The 15,275-nt window shown below is 39.5% G+C and overlaps 1 long non-coding RNA gene across 1 annotated transcript; it reads left to right on the plus strand.

Moving 5' to 3' along the window:
* The first annotated feature begins 6,758 nt into the window (after window positions 1–6,758).
* On the plus strand, window positions 6,759–14,857 carry LOC306987025. The gene is made up of 3 exons (XR_013795073.1): window positions 6,759–6,853; window positions 9,695–9,783; window positions 14,557–14,857. It is a non-coding gene; the product is annotated as an uncharacterized lncRNA (long non-coding RNA).
* Window positions 14,858–15,275: the final 418 nt, after the last annotated feature.

Genomic DNA, 15,275 nt, shown 5'->3' on the forward strand with positions numbered 1-15,275 from the left:
ACGTCTCCGTTCCCTACTCAGGGAACGAGGGTTACATCCGTAACCGAGACGTTCCTTTGTAAGAAATAATGTAAAGTAAAACAGCCCTGAGATATTGTATATAGTTCTGTTCAAAGCTGTAATCAAGATGAGGCTGCACAGTTAGACCATCTAAGAAAATGTTGTGAAAATTTCTGGAAAAAGAGAAGACAAACAACAACAAAAACAAATGGACAAGTGTTCAAGTTCACCAGGGGCCTATACCATGAAGCCGGTTTAGGTGGCTAGCCAGCTATGTTTCAGCTTAGTTTCCGCCAACCCTGGGTTTTAGGTACTATGAAAGTAGCTCGGCTTTAATCGGTGTTCGTTGCCATGGTATCTTACGCTGCATGGCTAGCCTGCTCCGGGGCAGGTTAAGTTCTGGATTCGAGATCTCAGACTGAAGTTTGACCAATCAGCTGTGAGCAAAGAAACATATAGGTGACGTAACTAATTCCCAGTGTTTGTTGCAATGGCTTTACATTTTCTTCCAAATCCTGTGGACATCTCAGCCCACATTGTTAGACGAGCACATCGTATACCCCTTTTCCACCAACAAGAACCAGGTGCTGGTTCAGAGCTAGAGCTAGAGCCGGTTCGGAGTTGGTTCTACTGACGGTTCTTCTAAGAACCGGTTTGCCTTTCCACAGGCTAGAGAGCCAAAACAGAGCCAGATCTTACGTCACTGTGTATACATCTCATGTTGCCCAGCAACGCTAGCGCGGCAGCGCCAAACAAAAACACACCAGGCTTGTTCGAGATGGTTCGGCTTCTCGCAGACCGATCGCCGCGTGACATTAAAGCACTGCTAAAGCGATCAAAAGCACAAGGAGTCGTATGCTCTCCAAACACTCCCGGAGCTCTGATCAGTCCGCGCCGCTCCGATGCATCTCGAACAAGCCATCAACAATAACGGACGTTGCAATACTATGGATCCTCATGGGATTGCAAAAATACATCGGAATCCAACGCGTTCGTGCAGCTCGCCGTAACTTACATAGACGGATATTATAATCGAGCTGCTATTAGCTCGATTAGCTGCTATTTAAAAATGGCGGTCACAAGTTTCTATTCGTCTTGTTGGTCAAGGTAACCCCGCCCCCAGCCCCTGACGCAAGCGGTTCTTACTTGGCTCCGTTCTAGACCCTGCAATGATTTGGTGCTACTTAAGAACCAGTTTTACTGGTTCGGAGCTGGTGCTTTGGCGGTGGAAAAACAAAGAACCGATTTGAAACTAGGCTCTGGCTCCGAACCAGCACCAGCTCTGCCTTGGTGGAAAAGGGGTAGTAGAGAAAGAGTTTTTAGGGACAGACAAAATCCCCTTGCCTTTCCTGATAGTTACTTGTATGGAAGATACAGATTTTCTGAGGAAGGAATATCTTATCTTTGCGAACTTCTTGAGCCGCAAATAAAGAATTTAACACGTCGAATTCATTACTGTACCGCAAATGGTATTGTGTTGCGTTTTTTTGCAAGTGGCACATACTTGCACGATCGGTGATGCACAATCTAGGGGTTTGTCGAACTATTCGCAAGGTGGTCCTCGCTCTGCAGGAGTAATAGTTTCATTAATAATGTTCCCCGGACATATATCGACCATGTCCATAAAAGAGGGCTTTTATAAAATTGCCGGTAAGATATATTAGGGTGACATCACATGAACACATTTTTTTTTTCTTTTCAAAAAGTAAATTTCACAAATGTACTACAGTACATGATGTTAAGAATTATTTTAAATATTTTTTATTATTATTTGGTTAATCTTATGATATGATTCCCTAGAGTCCCTTGGAGCAAAAGCCTGCACACATGTGTTGCAATCTCCACTTCTCTGAGAACAGGAGCCAGATTATGTTAATAGAAAGTCTTTTCACAGCCTTAATGTTCAGGTAGAGATGATGTGAACATGTGAAATGATTATTTTCTGTGAGATGAATCTTTAAATTAATAGTAACATTAACAGATATAACAATTATCTTACTTTCTGTGAGTCTGTGTTGTGTCAGCACTTTGGACGAAAGCAAGTTAAATGTGGTACAGCAAAACACTGTTAATTTGCAACCTACACAATAACCATCATGATGACCCTCAGACAGGGTCACAGAACCGCTTCAATGTGGCCCTCAGTAACACCAGAGTGAAGTTAGAAATGACAAAAGCAAGAGGAAGTTGCATTAATAAATATTCATGCTAAAGTGTTACTTGGTTAAATAAATTCTCATACTGAGATCAGTTTAATCCAGCTGTTTGTTCTCCAATTAATTTATTTTTTAAATGTGAAGCCTCCTCAGCTCACAGTCCGGCTCCTTTAGTGTGCAGTCGAGCTCTATAGGCTCCTTAAGTGTGCAGTCGAGCTCTATAGGCTCCTTTAGTGTGCAGTCTAGCTCTATATGCTCCTTGCAGTCTAGCTGAGATGTGTAAGGGCCAGTCCCTGTTTTATGCCACACATTCAAATGTTTGCCTTAATAAAAAGCCTAGTGCATTCACCTCAGAACACAGAGTGTCTTCATCATTTCCTCCACCCTAATAAATAAAAGTTGGCCAATATAAAGCATAACTGTTATAAAGCAGGTTATGTTTCTGGTGTTCTGTCTGCTGCATACTGACCTCTGTGTGCGAGACTGTGTGTGTGTGCTGGCTTCAACAGGGACACTGCATTTCCCTCGACTGCAGAACATACAGTCAGCCATATATAAAACTTAAAATAGTAATGTATCGCACACGTACCCAGTGTTACTTGCTTAGAGGAGCCAGCACCAGGGTCAGACTGTACAGCACCTGTAATCCCATCCATAATCGGCCGTCCCTTATTCCTATCAGAGCCAACTCAGTGTATTCTGGAGGAGTGGCCCTCCACTGGATTTCTGAATTTCACTCTTTTTTTCCCCCGGTTTGCCTCAATTAAGTGTTTGTGATCAAATGTTTGCAAAAATAGGCTAATAAAAGGTTGTGTGTAAATACTAGCTACTTTGAATTATATTTTTATATTTTGTCTTTATCTGCTGCCAAGAACGTTTGGAGTTGCATCTAAAAATAAATGAATATTAATCTTTATTAGTATATACATGCGCCGTTTTTATATATTATAAAAATATAGGCTATATTTCACACACGCATACATTCAAAGCCTATAGCCTACATATTTTTACATGAATGTAGAACGTATTTGTTTAGCGTACACATTAACGCAATCAGCAATCTTTCTCCAACAGTCTTCTCTTGCTTTGGCAGCAGAGACCGTATTGTTTCGAGCTTGTAATACATATTTAAATTAATCGTAATTCTGAATGATTATCTCTTGCTCCTCCGCGGAAAAAGTATATCGCTCTCGCTCTATCTATCGAACGCGATTCGGTGCCAACGTCACTTTGGTATGTGCACGCGCTCGTGGATTAATCATAACGATCAAAGCCTGAGTTGACAGAGAAAGTTGATGAGCTGCGTCATGGTACCAATAAAGCCTGATTGCATCGGTTTGGTTTTGTCAACTCAAAACTAATCCTGTAACTCCGAGTTTGTTCAGCTACCTTCATGGTACAGGCCCCTGTAAGCATATTGGTAATAATATTGATAAAAGCCAGTGTATGTTAATTTAATTTAACAGTGTGTTAATTTTAATATTGATGCTTGTGTGTAAACAGAACAACCTCAGATCTGGAGAGAAAAGCATCAGAGAGAAGTGCTGAGAAGAGAAAAAGAGCCCCTAATACTGATTACTAACTTGTTAGGGTCAGAAAATATCAGAGAGGACATTATTTTACCTTTATTGAATGAGATTGTGTATAAAAAAAACACAGTGTGTGATATTAAGAATTTGTGTAAGGCAAAATGGCAAAACTTTTAACTTAAACTTATACATATATACATTTATTTTAAGGCCCTTTGTGGGAATCCAGCCGTTGTCTGATTGGACACTGGAAAATTGGGCTAGTTTTCATTCCATTTGGGCGGGTTTTGAGTTGTCATTGGGCTGGAAATATTTCTGGGACCTGGCAACCATGTGTACAGGTCTAAGTTGCGTACGTTTCCGGGACAAGCCTTTTTACCATCTTTACCAAGAGTAGCCTACCTCTCCGTTAGTTTGGTGCTACAGTATTTACATGAATCATTCAGCACAACATTGCTAACATTTGTTATCTTGGTTATTTACAGATAGGCCTACGTTAATGAAGCTACTGTAAGTGACATGATGTACAACGCAGCTAGAAGCTAACGTTAACATTTTCTAATGTTAGGCTAACGTTAGCCTAACGTTACGTTAGAGATGTTAAAGATACATTCAAATACGTTGTTGACTTTCCTTAGAACAGATGTAGACATCCTTGTTTAATTTATCCACGTTTAGTTGGTGTTGTGGTCTACCGCATTTATAACTTAATCCAGAGCAGACACTTATCTCGGTTGAAATGTTGCTTGGGAAAGGGTATAAAATACACACCGTCGCCCAGCCTCTCGGGATACTTAGTGTCGGATACCCCATGCACACCGGTTGACCATTTTAAACTTAAAATGACAAGAAAAAACATATAAAAACGAATGAAAACTGACTAACTGCAATGCATTTCAATGGACGTGGAAGCAGACAATGTCCGAGTGTATTGTCTAGCTATGCGCACTGTGATTGGCTCATCGCGTTTGGGGGCATGGCTTAGCCATAGGTCAATTGATTTAAACCCCTCGATCTCCTTTTCTCTTCCTTCATGGAACTTGTAACTACTATACAGTGCGGTACGTACGAATACGTTGAACGTGAACGAACTGAAAGGGAACAATAGATAAAGCTATACAAATGACTACATGTGAGCTTACATTTTTTATTCTCTCTATACCTTTATCTATACAAACTAAATATAACTATATAAACTAACTAACTTAACAACTTTTAATTGCACTGACATAGCAAGATGTTTTCTTTTAGTTGTCCTCTTTCATAGACAGCTCATTTCTTCTTGCTGTGTAATTTTGTTTCAATTCTTAATATTTTTCAATCTTGTAATATTGTGTGAATCATGCTGCTTTTCTCGTGAGAAATGAATCACAGCTAGCCTGGGTGCCAGCCCGAACCCCGCCCACAACATTTTTTGGTCGGGAAGTTCGGTCTGGACTTGATCCATTGGGGAGTAATTGTGCTCGGCTCCCAGAAGGCAGAGCCAATCAAATTGCCAGGGCGGGGCTTTAATCGATGATGGACAGATGATCTGCGGTTACGTAATCACCACGTCATCAAAGAGCGGTTGGGTTGAATTGGTTTTCAACAAAGATGACTGCAGCTGGAGAATTGAGATGTTTAGATTCCTCTATCGCATCTGTTATAAAAGAAATCGATAGCGCATTAATTTTAAAAGAGGAACAGAGAACCGCAATCAAAGCATTTGTCGATCGGCAGCTGGCTCCGACGGTCGCTAAGAAGATGGGACGCAGTGAAAACCAATGGAAGGGATGGGCTCACGATCTCTTTTCTCTAAAGCCTCAGATGAACGCTTCTTCAGCCTGATCTCTTTCGTCGTCTTTCCATTTTTTTAAACCAGTCAAGTCGCGTTGCAACCGTGTTATAAAGTTGAGACAGGGCCGACAAATGCGAGAAGATTTATTTGCTTTATTTATCGAGATCTAATCCTTAACGGAGAACTTGTTCGTATGTACATACATCTTTTGTATTTCTCTCAAAAATGCTATTCGTGCTTGTAAGTACTCCGCACATTTTTAAATTCTTTTTACAACAACGGCAAAGATAGTTTACACTCATTAATTTACTACTTCTTCCAGCGTGCGTGCAGTTGAGCTCTGTTGACAACTATGCGTCGCTCAACATGCGTTGCTCTGATTGGTTGTAGGTCTATCCAATTGAGTGTAGAGTTTTTTTTTTTCCTGGTTTCGGTTAAGACACGCCTCATAATCAAGTCCTATGGAGCAGTATCAGACTCACATTCTGCCTAGAATATGAGTATGACGAAGTCAGGCTAAATCACAGTCTCACTCTTCCACAACATGTGATTGGCTGTTCGCTAATGATGTCCCCACATAGGAGGGGACATTATCGCGACCTTGCGCAATGTTCCTTAAAAGTTATCTAAAGGTGAGGAAAATCCTGAACCTGTACAGTACATTAAGGACGTTGCTAAAACGTCATATTTTGTTTAAAAAAAGTAATGCAGTTCAAAGTTCCTTATATCACTTTTTATGGTCACAAAAGAACATTACAAAGAGGACATTTGGGACATTAACAGAACATTCCCATTACTGTTTGTCAGATTGGGATGTTTCATTAGGGACTACGTTGCAACTTGCAAGGAAGATTTGACTAAATAAAACATGTTAACAGCATTGAGGGTAACAAGCCCCTGCCGAAGACAGATACGACATCGCCATTTATACTTCCGGCAGATCGTCATGGAGACAGCGGACAAATCCCGGATGACTGCCATAACGGGAAGCCAATCAGAATCTGGTGGAAAACACAGACCATGAATATACAAACATGACTGATCGTTATGCACTTTCCCCCATAAGTTTTAAAACAGGAGAAAAAAATACTAAAATAAAACTGAGGAAGGTTATACTTAGATTCTTGAGAGACTGTCTGCTACAACATTTTCTGACCCCCTTGAGATGGATATGAATGCAAACAGGAAGTTTATTGACAACATCAGGGCTGGTGAACAGGAAGCATGTGAGTGGGAAGTGCAATGCTGGATTGGAGAGTCGTGTGCTGGTAGTGAAAGGAATGTGCCTTCTTACAGGGATGGTGGATCGATGGAAACGTGGAGAGTGGAGATGCAGGATCGCTGGAGACAGGGAGAACGCTGGAGAAGTCAGGTAGCTCATGGGAGGCAAGGTGAGTAGTCCTCTTTCCGACCAACAAACGAGACCAAACCTGGGCTGCGTCCCAATTCGCATATTATCCGTCCTAAATAGTATTTGAAAGTAGAATTAGTACGTCCAAAATCGTAGTATGTTGAAATAAGTGTTCCAAAGATACCCGGATGGTCTACTATTTCCGGTCAGAATCCGAAGTGTAGATCGATGAACACTCTAACGGCTAATATTGCCCATAACCCATCACGCGTTGGTCGAGGATTCGGTTAGAACTACAAACACGAGTGAAAAGTGTTAAAAAAAAACTACAGACATGGAGGACGCGCGAGTCCGGCGTTATGTAGAGAGGTTTAGATAAAGGGGTTTGAGTGATTAATTATCAGTATCTAACCTGACGAAAATGTATTTATTCAATGTTGTCCACATTATATTGCATCTGCAGCAGCATTGTGAACTTTTGTAAAGACACGTTTAGCCATTAACTTTTAAATGCATCATTATATTAAAATTCCAAACACATGAGGAGAGTCTCCGCATGAAAGACCCGCGACTGGCAGATGAACGTGCTACTACATTTCTCTCCAAAACGGTAGGAAATTAAATTAGATTGAATTGAGGATTTTAACTGACAAGATGATTGACAGGGCAGTTTACAGTGACAGGATGCACGCGACAGATCTGTCCGTTAAAGATGGCGAAGTAGTAGGTCTCAAAGCTTGCCTACTTGTTTGCTACACACTCAAAAGTACACTTTTTCTTCACAAAAAGAGTACATACTTTTAGGTCGTAGTATAAGTAGGCGAATTGGGACCCAGCCCTGGTGTTTATGTAGTGGTAGTGATGAGGGTGATGATGAGGTGCAGGTGTATGTGATTAGAAATGACGTGCAGGTGGGAACAGAGGAGAGTGATGGGGAATGTCGTGCAGGATCCTGGCAGACCTGTAACAATTAAAGGAATGTAACATTCAAATTCTGTCACTAAAGCTATTGCAATGAAGAACAATTTAAACAGTGGTAAAAAGTAAAGAGGAGGAAAACACAATTTCAAAAGAGAAAGAACATGTATTAATTTGAACAAGAACATGTATAGAATTTACAATCTAAATCTAATCTTAAGTCTAATCAAATAAAATAAAACCTCTTCAGTGTGCTGGATGCACGCCTTAATTTACCTAATCTGACTATCAACGCATCTTCCTAACCCTACAATCTGCAACCTACAATCTTCCTAACCCATTTGGAAAAGTCGGTTATGAAGCACCCATTTTACCTTTAGAGCTCCGGACGTCAATCGTCCGGAGCTCTAAAGGGCCTATCGACCTATTCTGTGAATCGGAGCAAATATGTAATGAATGACGGCAGTTTGAGTTTCAGTCTGGTTTTAAATTATCATTCGACCGCTATCGATCATGCTATCGATACCAATGCTACAGCCGCTCTGTCGCTCTTCTGATTGCCAGCCAAAATGGCGGAGTTAAGATTGCGTGACGTCAGCCTGCGGAGCTCTATACTGCCGTTCTCGACGTACCTTTGTGTGGGGATTTAGCACTTACTTGCATGAGGAAATAAAGACACAGACTGTGTATAGAGATCGATAAAAGATTAAATCTCTCTTCGATACAAAAACATACCATGTGTGAGTTCCTGTGTTTAATGTTGATCACATTATACGAACATCCACACGATTGCAAATGTGACATTGATTTTATAAATACAAAATATTGTCCCTTACTGAAAAAGGTGTGACTGCAGAGAGGGGATATGCAGAAGGATGTTAAAAGCCTTAGGGGGTACAACACTCTAAAAAAATAAGGAATAGAACAAAATAAACATCAACATCAAAGCACAATACACATACTAAGGAAAGACATACCGGTGTACAGAGGTCACTTGCAAAGATACAAATAAAGAGGGATTCAAGCAAATAACATATCAATAACAAGGTAGAAATTACAGACTGTGAGCTGAAGAGTAATATTCAGAGAGAAAAAAAGTTTTTAAGAGGTTTTTGAAAGAGAGAAATGTGGATGCTTCACGGATGTCTTGAGGAAGAGCATTTCACAACCTGGGAGCCACAACCTACCTGGCTCCCATGGTTACCAAACTATTAAAACTGACTGAATGCACAGCCCTACTGTATATACCTAAGATATTTGTAACCAGCCGCCACTGCAAAGCGTTTAAGTTGACTAATATGTGCAACCCTAGACTCTGCTTGTTTTTGGTGCAAGGGTAAATAAAAAATATATTGTTATTTGAAAAAGTAGGCTACAGCGTTTTCTTTATTCATAACACAATATTTGTAAAGACTAATGTTTATGTATTTGAGATTTGAGAAGAGTGTTTTATTTGTCGTCTAATAGCCAATACAGCCTAACACTTCGTCTTTTATAACAGTATTTTGTAACAGCAAAAAAGTATTTTGTCTATATATTAAATGACAGTAGAAACTGAGCACCCACATAGCTCTTTTGTAACCTGTTAATTGATAAAAACTTAAAAGGTTATTATACCATAATTTACTCACTCTCAAGCCATCTGTGTATATGACTTTCAGCCAAACACAATCAGAGTTATATTAAAAAATATCCTGGCTCTTTCGAGCTTTATAATGGTACCATAGATGAGTTTGAAGCCCCAAAAAGCACATCCATGGGATTAATAACAGTTTTAATTTGTGTTTGAAAGACAAAAGCCTTCCAAAAATAATCATACAAATGACTTACTGAGTAATAATTCAAATTATAATTGTTTTTTGAGAGCTAGATATACAATGTTGCTATGTTGAGAAAACAATTTCTTAAAAGTTAAATGATTCTATAAATCCAATGATCAAATGCTGTTGGTCTCTGTTTTCAGCAAAAGGCACATGACTGGCTGTCTGTGTGTACAATTCCACAAACCTGGAAGACCTTCTGAATCTATTTGCAGTGGATGGATTTTCTGAGGTAAATTGAGTTTGTTGGTTTATTTATAAATGTATAAATAGTGCTTTATTTTTATAATTTTTTTCACAAATAACAATCAACATGCAATGATACACTTTAGTTCTTTTTTCACAATACAGTATTGAAGGTTCATTAATACAAGTCAGAAAAGATTCAAGAACAATAGTTTATTGATGAAAAAATACAGTCTGTAAAATGTACATCATGTGCATGACAGTGCAATGAGAAACTCTCAGCCTTTATAAATAAAAAATAAAGTGATATATTATAATTATGTAAAACATATGCTTCATAGAGATATTTTAAGTCCACCATGAGTGTGACATCAAGTCGAGAAAAGCATAAAAATGTGAGGAGTGTGTGTGAGTTACCAAGTGTGTGTGCTGAGTCCATGCTAATGTGCAAGCGTGCATGATGCACATGCATGGCTCTCTGTGTGAGTGAGGATTAGTGTGTGTGTGTGTGTGTGTGTGTGTGTGTGTGTGTGTGTGTGTGTGTGTGTGTGTGTGTGTGTGTGTGTGTGTGTGTGTGTGTGTGTGTGTGTGTGTGTGTGTGTGTGTGTGTGTGTGTGTGTGTTTGGGGGGGGATTAACCTCAGTGTGTGTCCAGAAGTGATTAGTCTGGTCAGTAAAGCTGTTGTGTATTCACTCAGTCCATTAGCATATTAATGTGCGTCTCTCTTGAACTCTCTCCCTCTTTCTTTCTTTTTGCTGTTCACTATGTTGCTTTTTTTCCATTTCCATCTGCACAGATAGATTGTCACAATATACATCTGATTTGAGCCTTTGGGGGTTTTTTTATGGTTTAGTTTTAGCGCCAAATCAATGCTTCTCAATCCTTGTCCGGGAGTACCCCCAACACTGAACTTTTTTGATGTCTCTCTTATCTAACACACAAATCTGAGGTTTTGGGGTCTTTACTAACGAGCTGATGAGTGTAATTAGGTGTGTTTCATTAAGGAGACATAAAATGTGCAGTACTGGAGGAGTAACCCTGTGCTAAATTGTCGATATTGACAAAATTGTTCATATTGACTTTGGTTTCTTGGCAAATCTGAGCACAGTTTGAGGCATTGTTGAGGTCTCTTGAAGTGACTCTCTTATAGACCAGGGATTCCCAAACTTTTTTGTCTGCCAAAGACCTCTGACTTAAAGGGTTAGTTCACCCAAAAATGAAAATTATCCCATAGTTTACTCACCCTCAAGCTATAGGTGTATATGACTTTCCTCTTGTCAAACACAATCAAAGTTTTATTAAAAAATATCCTGTCTTTATAATTGGAGTGAATAGTAAGTTAAATTTTGAAGCCCAAAGGCACATCCATCCATCATAAAAGTAATCCATATGGCTCCAGGGCCATCAATAAAAGGCCGTCTGAAGCGAATACATATTTATACATATTTATAACTTAATAAACTATAATCACTGGGTTCGGGTAATGGCCGTAAGCGAGTCTAGTTCTGGCGGAAGAGTGATTCTGATTGTGTTTAGCTGAAAGAAGAAATATACGATGGCTTAAGTGTGAGTAAATTATAGAATAATTTTCATTTTTGGGTGAACTAACCCTTTAAAATATTTACTTGAAGTTGAAATTTGAACATTTACATTTTCATGTTCTCAATTTCACATTTTCGAGAGGCTCACTTCCGGAGCCTTCCGATGCTCTACGACGCTTGTGCAGACTAAGTAAACAGATCACTTGGACGTGGTTGTGTAAAAGAGATAAAAACAATATAAATACTATTCGTTTTATCACGCATGTTTCGTGTCTTAGGCCATCAATGTGCACTTACGATGGGGAATTTTTTTATTTGGACTTTTCTCTGCATGCTATTACAGACATTTCTGCATGCTTTTGGAGACAGTTCCTATATACCTGCATTATATGACTGACAGACAAGAACGGTTTGACCTAAAAATATCAAAATTGAAACTACTGCGGAGACATAGACACCTACATCTTGGATGCACTTCAGGTAAGCTAAAACATACCAACATTTTATTTCAAAGTGAACTATCCCTTTAACATTTTTATGATTGAATAATTACAAACAAAAAACTACCGCTCACACACACACACACACACACACTTTTTTGTTGTTTTACAAAGCTTGTTTTGTCTAATTTTAAATAATTTTGGGTAATCTTGAGGCCTCCTTGGAGGTTTGCTGAGGCCTCTGGGCTCTGGATCCCTGTCAAGAATCTCTGATCTAGAGGATGCACGTCACAAGAGAAATAGTTGAGGAACAAGTGACTTCAGTAAAACCTAATTCCCCCCCGCCCCCATTTAATCTAAGTTGTCTTCTGAATATATGGGTGAAGCAAAGGCTGAATATCTGAAGAGAAAACTGAACCAAATCAGAAGAACTGGCTGAGTGTCTTATTTTCAAAACTGTCCTTTGAAGGACCATGAACCCTTTAGAAAACATTTGAAAACCCAGGCTTGGCTCATTCTGGAGATGTGAGGGACAGCCAGGAGCATGATGTCCATCCACAACTCCTGCTTCACACAATCACAAGAATTGCGTTTGGACAATCAGCACCTAACAGTCAATATTAAACCAGACAGATCAGCAGAGAAGAGAAGAGAAGAGAAGAGAAGAGAAGAGAAGAGAAGAGAAGAGAAGAGAAGAGAAGAGAAGAGAAGAGAAGAGAAGAGAAGAGAAGAGCAGAGAAGAGAAGAGAAGAGAAGAGAAGAGAAGAGAAGAGAAGAGAAGAGAAGAGAAGAGAAGAGAAGAGGAGAGAAGAGAAGAGAAGAGAAGAGATGCGGTGGTCTCTCCCTGCTGTGTTAGGGTCTTAATAAGTGATTGACCGGACACAATAGTCAGCGGTGAGAGGGTCAGCGCTCCGGGCAGCTGTGCAGTCACAATAGGATCCTCATGGCCTAAGTGATCAAAGCACACAGCTTCAGATAATAGTACCGCCCAACTGCAGGGTCTTAACCCATAACTCAAACAACTACACAAAAGATCTGAGATAACTCAAACCATTCAGTTTCTCTCGCTTTGACAGGCTGTAAATATGCTTCAGTCTCCATGGAGTTTGACTAAATGATGCTTCAAAAACATCCCAAATGGTTTGATTTTTCCCTCTTTCTCTGGCTTTGGTGGGTTTAACTGAATTAAGACATTTTTGTAAATTTTCACAAAAGTTTCATGGCGCCCAAATTATTTTGCTGTATGAATATCTGAACATACAATAGGCTATATAAAAAATAACAGACCCTCTGTTTTATTCTAACTTGAATGTAGGTACGTTTTTTTTTAAAGGCAACATTTTGAGCAAAAAGCTGAGAAAATCACGTTGTTATTTTTTTTTGTCAAAGACTACATTCAGATCGGATTCAGACCGATGATCAAAACATAGATGGAGTAGATCGAGTCCATCAATATACCCAAAGCTTCACAGTCATATGGCACTTCCCGCGTCGACGTTTCATTCAGTAACATTAGGCCATTTTGATTGTTATGCTGTTTATTGAGATTGCTCGATTCTTCTTCTTCTTTGCCTGCATTTTGATCTGGAGATATTATACTCATTCAGGAGATGCGTAATAGCACCCCTACCTTATAACAGTGATAACACAGAAAGCCGTAAAAACTTGCCATTGGCAAGTTGTATCATGCGTGATGAGATAACACATAAATGGCAGGGAAAGAGTTAAGAGATACTTCATCTGAGCATAAAGTGACAGAGATGACATTTATCTATAATTGTTAAATGTTTGTTGCTGTTTGTTGCATTAATCCATCCATCAAGCTTAGATTCTCCAAAATATAAAGCATTTACTTGTGATTTGTGGAACCACAAGATGGATGCTTTTGATTTATCTAATAACCAGGCCCACATGTGCCTGCACAAGATACACTTGGCCACACATTGCCTGTTTCTTGCATAATAATTTCCTCCATTCTGATGATTTCCCCAAAAATATGTGCAGAGAATGCAATAACAGTCTGCAGATTCCATCTAGATTCCCCCTGCTAATAACAAACTCAAACAGTATCTCATTTGGAACACAAAACCATTCTCACTATTTTGACTTTACATGGGTTTAACCATCAAAACTGAGTTCTGAAAACACAGAATGCTCAACACAGCAAAAGAAAATCCAAATGAGATATTTTCAGTATCTTCCCCTAGACATGGTTGCAATGAAATGAAGAGTCGATATCTTCTCAGATGTTTCCCCTGATAAAAAAATACCAGTGACCTCACACGTTTCTTCAGATTCAGTAGAGATCTCAACAGTGTTCCACACTGTGCTCAAAATCTGCAATCATCTCAACATAAACACAAACATTTCTAGTTTTCATAAAAACTAAATTAACTGATCCAAATTGTTTAGCTTCATACTCACACTGTCAATCAACAGTTGACCCATTTGTTTTGTTTTTTCTCCTAAAGAATTTTAAGAGAAACATCTTGATTCTTAAACAAAATATAACTCAGAATTCTGTTATGTCTTCTGCGCTATAAAAGAGTAACCCCTGAGCGATACAATATTCCTTAGGAAAGGCCTGTTTAAAAAAAAAGAGTACGTTTAAAGATTTATCATGGTTAAGATCCCTGGGCCAGAGTGACAGATGTTCTTACGTCCTGCTCTGCGTGATAGTCTCTCCTCTGATCCGCTCCTCTGAACCTCCTCAACATCTTCTGTTCGATCCTAACACAGTCACACACATTTTGTGTCCCTTCACTGGATTTTCCCCTCCTCTTTCCCCCCTTCCTCCCTCCTAACCTCCTTTTCTTCTGTCCCCTTCATTTTATGCAGGACTGGGGTTTCCTAAGAGACTCAAGCTCAATGGAGAAAATCTCCATGGGCACAATGAACCAGGCGAGAGAGAAAAAGAGAGGGAGGAGGCAGTGCGAGGGAGAGATGGAGATACAGATGCAGGTCGGGGAGTTGGAAATCTAGGACTGAACAAGTCTGTGTAATTTTAGCTCAACAGTTAGGATTTGAAGCAGTTTGAAGGGATCTAAAGTTAGTCCTTCAGAATAAGGTGCTCAGAAGAACTTAACATGGTTCAGTCTTTGTTAAAAACCTTCGCTATGTGTACAGAACTGGGGCTCAAGTTCTTGCATCATCTTGTTTGTCGCCTTGTTTACTCAATAAAAGGGTCAACGGGCAACTAATTTCTCTGTAATTGTTGGAACTGTGTGTTTGGACAGCACAAGGTTTCTACAACACCCCCTCAAGTGCCATAAACCAAGGAAGCATTTACACTAAGGACAATTTTCATGTTAGACTTGCATTACTCTCTGTATTTGGGAAAGTGGACACGGCTTAAAGGGTGCTCCGTGGATGAATCTATGCAAGTATGTTAGCTCAAGCACTTTTAGCTACTCAAGCCCACTACAACGTAATCCAAAGACCACTTCTACAAATGCACTTCACACTTCTACAGCAAGTTTTTACTTTCTGGTTACTTTCTGCCACATCAGAGCGACAGGTTTGAAGAGATTTTTTTTTAGCAAGTTCGTTAAGTTAGT

This window comes from Phoxinus phoxinus, assembly GCF_949152265.1.
Source record: "Phoxinus phoxinus genome assembly, chromosome: 19".
NCBI classification, from domain to species: domain Eukaryota; kingdom Metazoa; phylum Chordata; class Actinopteri; order Cypriniformes; family Leuciscidae; genus Phoxinus; species Phoxinus phoxinus.